The sequence below is a fragment of the Etheostoma cragini genome, chromosome 4 (genome assembly GCF_013103735.1).
Source record: "Etheostoma cragini isolate CJK2018 chromosome 4, CSU_Ecrag_1.0, whole genome shotgun sequence".
Lineage (NCBI taxonomy): Eukaryota > Metazoa > Chordata > Actinopteri > Perciformes > Percidae > Etheostoma > Etheostoma cragini.
In genome coordinates, this window is record NC_048410.1 from 21,701,779 (window position 1) to 21,713,257 (window position 11,479).

General features: G+C 40.1%; 1 protein-coding gene across 1 annotated transcript in view; it reads right to left on the bottom strand.

The window, feature by feature from the left end:
• ngfb (nerve growth factor b (beta polypeptide)) overlaps window positions 1–11,427 on the bottom strand; it is a 22,910-nt gene extending 11,483 nt beyond the window's left edge. Inside the window, exon 1 of the mRNA XM_034870376.1 lies at window positions 11,174–11,427. The gene's annotated coding sequence lies outside the window, so the exon portion shown is untranslated. The remainder of the gene's footprint in view (window positions 1–11,173) is intronic.
• Window positions 11,428–11,479: the final 52 nt, after the last annotated feature.

Genomic DNA, 11,479 nt, shown 5'->3' on the forward strand with positions numbered 1-11,479 from the left:
GGAGTTTTTACTTGTCCCCTTCAATCTATGTCGGGCCGAGCCTGTCGTTCTGAGCTTGGTGTTTGCTTGTTGAGAGTGAGTCGATATGTTGACATTTCTTGTTCCAGGCTCCAGTAGATGCAGGTAGGCAGTGCAGGCAGACAAACCGTTCTTCCCCTGCCAGTGCGAATGAACTCAATCTGTTTTGTGGTTTGTTAACCCTGAATGGAGAGGCCACCCACAAACACTGGCATACAACTCATTAGCTCTAATGGAGTAAGTTTAATGACCCCCGTCTGGGATAACTGACAAGCAGCCTGGGGTGGCGTGGCACACAATCCAGTCTGTAGACCATGAACAATCTAGCTCTCTTTGAAAAAAAATGTCTGTGGCTTCATTCATATGGTAAAAGTCACACAGCCCTTCTAGTAACCTGATCCACCATGGCTGGCCTTTATTCAAAGAGGAAGGGAGGTGCAGGTGACTTTATCTGAAAGCCACCAATGGGCTTTGAATGACATGCTGCTCATTACGCTGCTGTGGTCATTCATGCAAAACTGCATAGCTTTGTGCTGAATTTTAGCCCTCATACTCGGATGTTTCTGCAGTGACAGCCACGGTAAAATGTGGGGATCTTTATGAAATACATTAATATTATTGTCTTTACACTGATGAGGTTGTAAACTACTTTGTATTTTTAAGCTTTCTGTCTTTCTTTTCTTTGCCCTCTTTCTTTCCTTCCAAAACTGTATTGTCATTTAATCTAGTAAAAACGATTAAGTCAATGAATTAGATTCTACAAATAACTAAAATGCATGCCCAATAACTACCAAGGCATTCCCTACTTCCCTAATGTTGAAGCGGTGTGAATTTTCAGATTATTTTGACATCACATGAATGCAGCAAACACCCTATCTTGCTTTGTTAACAAAAGTGAAAAATAATGTGTGTATTTGCTAGGGGTGTGACAACATGCAGCTCACGAAACAAGATACGATATTGGGTTCACGGGATCGAGACGAGATTTTAACACAATTTTACAGAGAAATAATACTCGAAAAAATTGTCCTTTATTCAACTGAAAGTATAAAATGAAAACCGAGCACTGAAAGGTTTTCTTCTCTCATCTTCTCTCCTGTATAACTAACAGTTATACTGTTACTTATTCCATATTTATGGCGGAGAGATAGTCTCCTCACTCAGAGAACCAAGGTTACATCATAACTGAGCGTTTTTTGACAGTTGTTGAGACCAAATATTTTTTACATGAATTTGTCAATGTACAGTAGACAGAGAGAAATAAAGCTTATCTTACTATGGATAGATAGAGACTAACGTTCTTATGTGTTACAAAGTGACGCACGTTCGACAGGCAGATGACATGTAGTAGATGACTTGTGACGAATTCCATTCATTTAGTTTTTACATAACAGAAGGATTATTTTCAATATTGTCAATGATATCACATCTCTGTGAGATTGTGTGGATTTTGTACTCAACATTCCGGATATCAAAGTGATGCAGACTTTAAAGTAATGTAACTTTGTACCAATCACCTGAATTTAAAATCTTTTGATAAACCTCTTAATTACCGGGAGGATGAATCGTTTCAACTGGCACTCCCTGACGATCATTTCTGGAAAAAACAACAACTTTCAAATCATTTTTTCCGCTTTGTGACTAAATTGCTAGCCTGTCACAGTATTGCTGCTTGCCACTATAATTAGAGTTGAGTTGCTGCGTCAGGTTTCTGCCTCTGTCGTTGTTACAGTATGTCCTGTTTCTTGAGCCGCTCACATCTTAATTGATGGATAGGAATCCATCAATTAACCATGCACGCAGCTCTGCTGCGGTGATTTCATAGACACAAAAGGACAGGCAGGAAGACACAGGAACGTTACTACATGTGAGATTTTGCCCAGTGATTTATTTTCTTCATAAGTCAAAATGAATAAAGAGCTGACTGTAGAATGGAAACTGTGACATTTTTAACGCCCAGTTCTTTCTACGGATACAAGCAAAAACCACTATGAAATATTCCACCATGTCAATTGGGTTGCAAATAGCAATTTTCTTACTGCGGTTACCTCCCAAATGCTAGTAGACATGCTAACACATGGTATCGCGTAGTCTGCTTCAGCACATGTGAACATTGCAACACACTTAAAGTTACCTTTTTAAGAGCCTTGCTTACTTGCCTCAGCTTGTCCTCCAGTCGTAGGGAAGTGAGATCTCTTATTTTGTATTTTGGCAAGTAGTCAAAGGAATAATGTTAAAGGGGATAATAGCATGCAATTGAAGCACATCACTTTTTTTCCTGATTGCCGTCCTGTTGCATCTAGTTGATACAATTTTCAGTTTTACCTTTATAAGACAACTATGTGGGAAACCTTTTTCAACTAGAAATGACCTTTGGTTGAGAAATGGGGCCTCTGCTAGCAGTCAGTTGTGATTTAATGCAGATGTGTGAAAGTCTGCCTGGCACTGAGACCTAAAGACCCCATCGTGTCCAAACTGAGACCAAACTGAGTGCAGCCAAAGAGGAAACATAGGGAGGGGCCAGTTAGTCAGCAAAGGCTCAGAGACTGGGGTCTTCACTTTTTCATCCAATGCTTTTAGTGATGCAACAGTTAGAAACTTCAGAGTTATCACTGAGTAGATTTTGTTTTTTGTAACATCTAGATGACAATAGAAGTCTACTGTTTGTTTCCTGTGATAGGATACACAATCTGCAGACATTATTATGAAGATTTGTTATTTAGCATTTATAAACTGATTAGTTTCCACAAAAGGTCTTACTTCCTGTTGACTACAGACTATACTGCAGATCACACGCAACTAAATCTATTGAACTTCATGACGTCATAGAAAAGTGAAAACAGCTTGAGAAATAATGTCCCGGACATAAAGTGCAAAACATCTTTCTTAGTATTACTCAAACTGACCAGCTTTGAATGTTATCAGCCGTATTATTTGTAATTAATTGGCTCATTAGGCCGTTGTGATCTATTGGTATGCTGGATCACCATAGAGAGATAACAAACAATACAAATGTAGGAGTTTCACCCAGGAGGCCGCTGTTCGTGTCCTTTGTAAACCCAAAAGTCGAAACGCTGACTTACGTAACATACTTAACTTACAATTTGTAACTTAAGTTACATTACAAACGTACATATTTTAACCCAAACCAATTCACGTTTCAATTCAATTTTCCATCGCAATACTGCAACAATACATAGATGCCAAATACCGATCTTTATTATGTTAATTGTACATGAGAATTTAACTTGTTGACAATGCTTGACAATCACATATACAATTTAAATGTAAGATGGAGAAATGTATTCTTTTAGATAAAACACAGTGTCCCCAAAGTGGCTGATAACAATTGAAACGGGTGGGAAATGGGGGTAGACTGAGAGATAAATGTCAGATTTAACAATGACCGTTTCATTACTCACTGATGGCTGTTTGAGCTCACTGCGCTGAGGAAACACAGCTGACCCCAGTCTCTATACAACATTTGAGTAAACACAACAGGCTCAGCGGAGGAACGGGCTCCGCTCAGGGACTCCAAATTTGTTAAATAAACTTTTACGACAATGACTCAAAAGGTTCAGTCTGTGTGTTGTTCAAAAATGTGTTGAAAGTTTAGTTTGTGATCAAATCTTGGCAGACCCCAGTCTCCTGAGATAAACTTCACATCCACTTGGGAATTAACTTTGGCCCATACAAGAGTTGAAACAGCCTTGATGACTTGGTGCTGTCTCAAGTTGTCCTGATGATAATGAGTGCAACCCCACAGATGTTTTTTTTTTTTTTCTCTAGAATATGGCCAATTCAATTATTGGAGGACATTACAACGGCAGCTGCCAACTCAGATAGGGCTTGGACAGAATAGCTGCTTCAGTCGTTCCCACAGATTAGAAAGCAATTGGTGGTTCGAAGGAGGGTGGGGGGAGGGGGGGAGTTGGGGGCCCGGCGCCCCGTGTCGATCTTTAAAAAATAAATGTCAGATGAATGTTAGTTATTTTCGTAACAAACAAGTATCAAAAACTGAGGAGGACACGCTGTTGGATGTCTTTCTTTAATGCCTAACACATCTCTCTTTCTTCTTGAGCAGCACTGGTTACAGCCTGGAAATATTGTAAACAAATTGCTTACAACGTATTACACTGGTCGGACTGTTCAGCTCTGTTTCACACTGACAGCCCCGGTTCAGGCTCAACACGGGCCTTTTTCCAGTCACGGAAAATTACTTTTCAATGGGCTCCTCGTCTGGATGGAAGCAGCAAAAATCTGGTGTAAGAGTAAAAAAATGACATAACATTATTTATAAAAAGTTTATTTGATTCACAGCTGCTACATATAAGGTTTTGACCTCGACAACCCAACTGCATTTTACCGCAAACTTGCGACTAGTTAACTTTCTAAAGAAGACGCAATTGCTTGTTTGCCAAGGGTTGGGTCGGGACTCCAACATTAACACACTGACTGACTGACTGACTCACTGACTGTGTGCGTGTGCGTGTGTGTGTGTGCATGTCCGTGTGTCTGTGTGTGTGTCCGTGTGTCCGACGCGTGAGTGACATGAGAGTCGGAGGAGCGCAGGGGAAGGAAATGCAGCTGTGTTATAAAAACAATTCATAACAAAACGCATGTGGTGGCCGGTGATGATTGTGTGGCGCACCGCCACAAATTAATCTGTGTGGGAAACATTACTGCTTTCATTTCTCTCTTTACTTAAGGGAATTTATTTGGCCAGACCTTTACATCCTCCTCTGTCCATACTCTGCTGACATTGAGGAATCTATTACTGTTGTGTTAAAAATCATGCATATCCTTAAAAATGATGGACCATTTAAGACATTTTTGCTGTAGAAATGCTGAAGAGGACTTATTTATCTACACTTCTGTTTATTGCTATTGGTGTTAGCAGTACTACACAGGAACAGCTCATTGTCAGACAGCATGTTAATCTGAAAACATTGTCCACAATATATTCTTGGTATTAGAACAATGCAGTGTTGTTTTGTAAAATATTGAGTTGTGGTCTACTCTTTTATGTCTCACCCAAATACTGTTGTTTTCAGTTTCACTAAATGGAAACCAGGATGCACAGGGGCCAAAGAGGATCATAGCAAGTTAGCAGAAAGTCTATATGCAGTTGAGTACCACATATTGGCTTTGGACTTTGTCAAGTGCCGACTCTGTTTAAATTCTTTGTGCAGCAGCTTCAAGTACGAGACAGTCTGAAATTGGTCTTAACGATCACCTTGTGTAAAAACGTCTTCGTTTCCTTTTTCTGGCTTTTATTTCCATCTTTGCTTTGACATTTTGTGGCAACCCCTTTCCAAATTGATTGTTTTAAAGTCTTGGTTCACTGACCGTGTGATACGTCTGCACCTTTTATGACCAATCAAAGAGCTTCTCACATACCCTAACACCTTTTTGTGGCTCTTTTTTACTGCAGCCTTTGTTTTCCTCACTGCAACTTTCCCTATCCCTGGCTTATATTATGGTTACACCTTCTCCAAATACATTCACCCCTGCTTTTATGGAAGGTAAATAAAACGGCACCACAGAAGCGGCGGTGTGTATGTAGAAATATATATATTTTGATGTTGACTGTTTGTATCCTGTCCTTTTTAGTGGTCGTCTGGGCTTTTGTCTTATTTGTTTGTAGGATTTGGCTCAAATCAAAAAGATTGTAATTAGCACCTATACCTACTATGGAACTAAAAAGTGGAGTCAGAATACAAATGTGGATACTTGAGAAACTCATTGATGGGCATTGGTTATTGGTATTCGTTACCTTCTCACAATAACACAGTCCGCTGTGTCTGAAAGAGCTAAAGTTACAGACGGATAGTTGAGTTGTAGTTGGCGTGCAGGATGAGGAGAGTGGTTCACTGTTCCCACTGTGTGCAGCCTTATTGTAACTAGCACTCTAAGGAGGAAGTACTCCTGCTTGCAGGGATACTTCAGTGGAGAGAGGCAACACAGCTTAATGTGAGGGACAGACTTGTTGTATCTCTGCTGCTTATCCTCTAAAAAAATTTACTTTTACACTGTCTTTTATATTAAAGTCAATTGTAATACCAGAGAGAAGTGCTCCTGCTGAGTTTTAAAGAGAGTTAACAGTCTTTGTGCAACAGTAGATTTAAACAGTAGCTTGATTTTCTTTACATGTATTGTACGTGGGTACTATGTTCCTTGAACTGTGCCTAAGGCTGCAAGAGATGATGGGACATGTCTGCATGGAAGGACAGATACTGATGCAATTATACATGACGGGTGGCCAATCAGGTTTGATGCCAGTGAAGGTAGGAATAACGCAAGCTTCCGTAATTGTAGGCAATTACAGTCCTGCTCTTTTGTGGAACAGGAGAGGACAATTATCAAAATATTCACTTTGTGTATTAAGATACCTAAACATGGTACGTAACGGTAGTTTTTCAATAGATTGATTGAATATATTTTAAGACTCACTGTTTAATCGTAATTATACTATACAGGATTGCACAATGGAATGCAGTTAACTTAACTTGACGTTTTCCCACTGCAGTAATGGACCAGGTGTTTCTTCTGTGTGAAAATAGGCAGAATGTAAAGTAGTTGGCTACATTGTTATGCCACTGTGCTCTTCAGCGGCTCACCATAAAACTGCCTTCATCAATATTTATTAGCTCCTGCCAGCCCTACTTAAATCTTTGCCAGGTTTTCATGTCAGAATGTAACAGTTTTTTGTTAAAGATTATTTTGGGCCTTTTCCCTTTTATTACATAGAGACAGTGGATAGGCATGAAAGGGGGAGAGAGATGGGGGTTGACTTCGCATTCACGGGAAGAGGAAGTTAATTGTATGCAGTGGAAAATTAAAGTTGTGAATACTTCACACTAGTTATTTATCTTGTGCGTTTGGTACAAAGACAGTGTTCTAGAAGCATTCATTGTGGCGCTGCTGAGAAAGTGTTGAGTATGGCCACCAGCGTTATCAATGGTTAACCCCCGATAGATCACTGAGCTCCCGCAAAAACCTACAAAACGCAATTACTTCACTAGCTATATATCTTTACAGCGCCCTGCCATGGGTGTGATGGCCTCTTGTTGCAAATGGGGTTAATGTACTTCCTCAGGTAGGGAATGAGTCCTTACCCCAAGTGAAGGAGTTTAAATACCTTGGGGTCTTGTTCACGAGTGAAAGGACAATGGTGCGGGAGATTGGTCGGAGAATCGGCACAGCAGATGCGGTATTACTTTAAATTTATCGCACAGTTGTGAGGAAAAGAGAGCTGAGCCACAAGGCAAAGCTCTCGATCTACCGGTCAGTTTTCGTTCCTACCCTCACCTATGGTCATGAAGGTTGGGTCATGACCGAAAGAACGAGATACAAGAGGCCAAAATGGGTTTCCTCAGGAGGGGGTCTGGTGTTTCCCTTAGAGATAGGGTGAGAAGCTCAGTCATCTGTGAGGAGCTCGGAATAAAGCCGCTCCTCCTTCGCAAAAGGAGCCAGTTGAGGTGAAAGTTTGGGGTCTCCTGCTGGAGATGCTGCTCCGTGACCCGATACCGGATAAGTGGACGAAGATGGATGGATGGATGGCTGGATGTACTAAAAGGTAGCACACGCAGTCTATAGCACAGCACCCCCGCAGAAACAGACCATCGTTAGCAGCTAACCCAATAGCACACACAGTCTAGGACAGGACAGCACACACCCTGAGAAGAAGAAAAGGGCCGCTTCACAGCGATAGAGCTCAAAGCATTAGAGATAACCCCCCCCCCAATCACAATTTTAGCCTCATATACCAATCATCAACAAGCAATGATAAAGCAAGAGGTAATTTTAGTTCTATTAGCAGACATGGTAGCTTTGTAGAGTAGAGTATTGGCCAGTTTGCCTGTTTGTGGTGTATTGAGATCTCCACCAGATGGCACTGTAACCGGCTGTATAAGGGTGAGTGACACTATAGGCTTATGAATAAGAATCCCAAGACAGTCTTGTTTCTTATACCCTTTTACCACATATGTGCAAGTTTTTGAAAAGCAAAATCTGCAGCTCATTGATGGACTATTGCAACTTTTCTTTTCTTCTGATGCGTTGCGTTCAGCGGAACAGACACGCTGAAAAATGGGTGTTAATATAATAAAAATATCTTTGCTACTAAACTTAAACACTCCTCTGCTTGCTCTGCAAGAAACCTAAAACCATAAGACCACATGCATCTGCTCCCGGATTTTAAAACAGACCATAATGGCAGCTCGTTTGGAATACAATCTCTCTCTCCCCGAAAAATCCAGAACACAGGAACTGGTGAAAAACACTTTAACGTTCGAACGCCACAATTTAGCATTTACGCAGTATTTTCTAACATTCTGACAACAAATTTTCAGATTTTCCTTTACCCGCACTTTAAAAACAAACATGAAGAAGAAAGAAATAATTGGGGATTGTAACCTGCCTGATTGTGTAATCATGTAAAGACCCCTTAGGTTTGTAGTGGATGACCGTCTCATTAAAACAACCACCAGATGTAAATCTATTGCTTGATTCAAGTTAATCTAACTCTAGAGTTGCTTTTCTGTCAATGGTTTACATTTAAATCTTGCAAGGCATGAGTGGACCTCATTACATCTCCAACAAAACACAGCAAAACAGAACCACCGAGAAACAGTCAGATGCCTGTCTGTCTGACGAATGGAAAAGAAGGAGAATAAAAAAGAACTGTCCAAAGCAGATGGATGACTCTTAGCACAAATGGGTTTATTTTTTAGCCATGCTGAAATCTTTACTCCATGGTTCTACTCCACATGGACCATACAGCATCTGTAACCTGTCTTTAAAAGTCAGTGTCTGGTCTGGACCCTGTTCATCCACCTGTGGAACAGATTGTTCAGCAATGAGGAATGCTGGGTAGTGGAAAAGCTCCACCGATGTACAGTGTTGCTCTGCATACCAGAAGAGATGGCGAAAGATCAGTCTCTTTTCCATCTCCCACCTCAACCCCTTTCAGCTTGAGTCTAACATTGATGCAAACATCAAATTTGATTTACAAAAATGAGAAAAATATTAAAATGTGAACAGATCCGATAATTGTGACACACACACACACACACACACAATGGGACACATAACCTCCTTGGCAAATGGTACTAATAATTATACTCTATATAATGTACATTGTTAAGAATAAGTCTGCAGTATTTGGTCAAGCTGATAATTACTGTTTAGTCACATATAGTTAAGCATGGATAGGAATGTATTCTTTTTGCTGGGCAGCACATCCGTTATGGGTTAAGGAGAGGACGGTTTGTGGTAGTGCTGAACTATTTTAAGGCAACTGGCATTTAATTAAAAAAAGACTTTGACTTTCACATTTCTTTAGATTAATTTGCTCTCAAACATTCTCTGGTTTCAGCTTGTTAAATGTGACAACCTATCGGTTTAAGTATTGTAGGTTCAATATATTTGGGTTCTTAACGGTTGCTTGGAGAAACAAGCAATTGAACACTTGACATTTTATAGGCTAAACATTTAATGATTTAATTAAAAAGATAATCAAGAGATTAACCGTTAATAATTATGCAGATTCCACTAAAACAACTTGACAGAAACTTTAATAAGCATCTTAGTTTGGGAGGGATATTTCATTACTCTATGTTCAAGTAATCAGCTACACTAAAAATGTGCTTTCATTTAATCAAATGTGGTTACCTTTACTTTGTTCAGAAGTAGATTCCATATTAATGACACACAGCCTTTAAAGTGTAAGTTTTGTTGTATAATTTCATGCATGTTTCCACTGTTTTTTTTCCAGTTAGAAGTATAACCACAAATGCCAAGCATAGTCAAAAAAATCAACCGCAAGTTCCCTTTGAAGGCAGCATTGAACAAGTGACCAGGACTTTAAAGATGCCTCAAAAGAACTAATGACAATCTCCGCCCTTTATCGCAAAGAGCAAAATTGGCCTAGAAACGAAGCTGCCGTTGATGAAGATTGCTGTAAAAAAACAAAAACAAACTTGAGACCAACCACAGATACCAGCATGGATATATGAGATATAAAATGAAAACTGCACGTGTTATTTCCTTTTCTTAATTAAGCACTGAGACTAACATCCTACCTTTGGTTCAACCCCCTTGGATTTCAACACTCCGACTTCATCGCTCTCTTTGTCGTTGTAAACTGACTACTGGCTCTTTTGTTTGAGTGCAAAGAAGCCTCCCTATTGATTGTGCAGTTTGTTTTTCTGGCCAGTTGATAACAGCCATATGGTTTAGTTTATAAATGAATAGCTCTGTTCCCATATTTACTATGTAGCTCAAATGCAGACCCTCTCTCTGTCAGTAAACCAACGATAGACTCTGAAACTATTAAACACTCACACAAACATCTAGAACACGTAGGCCTAGAAGTGATTTTTCTCAATGCTGGAAAGTGCAAATTAGTTCATGGAAATATACTGGAATGTGTCCAAAATGCGTAGTTTTAAACGTGTGTTTGAATTCCTATTCCATAATGAGAAATACAGAGTATGGAAAAAAAGTAGGCTACCTATCAAAATAGCATAGCAAGTCTTCTCGAGTATAATCACCTGCTATTATGTCAAGAATGCAATAATTTGTTTTTAACTCTGTGGCACACATAATTTGAGTAAAACTACCCTGCGGCTAGCTCCTGATTCATGTTGGACCCAACATGCTATCCAAATACAAAAACAGGAATGCTTTGAGAATATCACCTAGCCCAAGGAGGTGAGTGCAGGTCTGATCGGTGCTATTGTAACCTGATGAGCCCGAGGCTAAGCTTCAGCAGTTTCTGAAGGGGATGGAGGAGATGATCAGTTTGCTGTTGGGTCTGATCTTCAGCCCTAAACCCTCATTAGCCTTCTAAAACATGACTTTAACCAAGTCCTCGGCAGGTAACTATATTGAAATATAAATACAGAAGGTATACAAATGTTGCATGCAAAAGTTTACCTTGTTCACACTTTCACACACTTTCTCTCCCACCAAGTTAACAGAGGTTTCACTCTAACTTGAAAGCTGCACATCTAAAAACTATTCTAAAAATGTCTGTGCATATGAGGTTAGTGTTATGCAAAACATGTAAAACTACTGCTTTTTTATTTGAAAGAGTAGTAAGTTCCTGTAGATGCATGCAATGTAGGTGAAGGTAAAAATAGTCCTCTACCTCTGCAAAAGCTCTCTCTTCTCTCCACTGATGTATGACGCCCGAGGATCACTGAAATATATCCCAGTTTGTGTCCAATTCCACAAGATGCCAGGGAGGGGAAGAACAAATTCTTTTTCAATTATCCCAAACGGTCCTTTCTGAGCCTTGCACTTGTTTGAAAATTGTTCTGAAAGTAAGTGAGAAGTGTCCCAGAGGCTGCAGGCTCTGCCTGCCTGCCTGCAGAGTGCTGCAGGTCCTAGTGCCTGCTCCACAGTAAGGTGTGTGTGTGTGTGTGTGTGTGTGTGTGTGTGTGTGTGTGTGTGT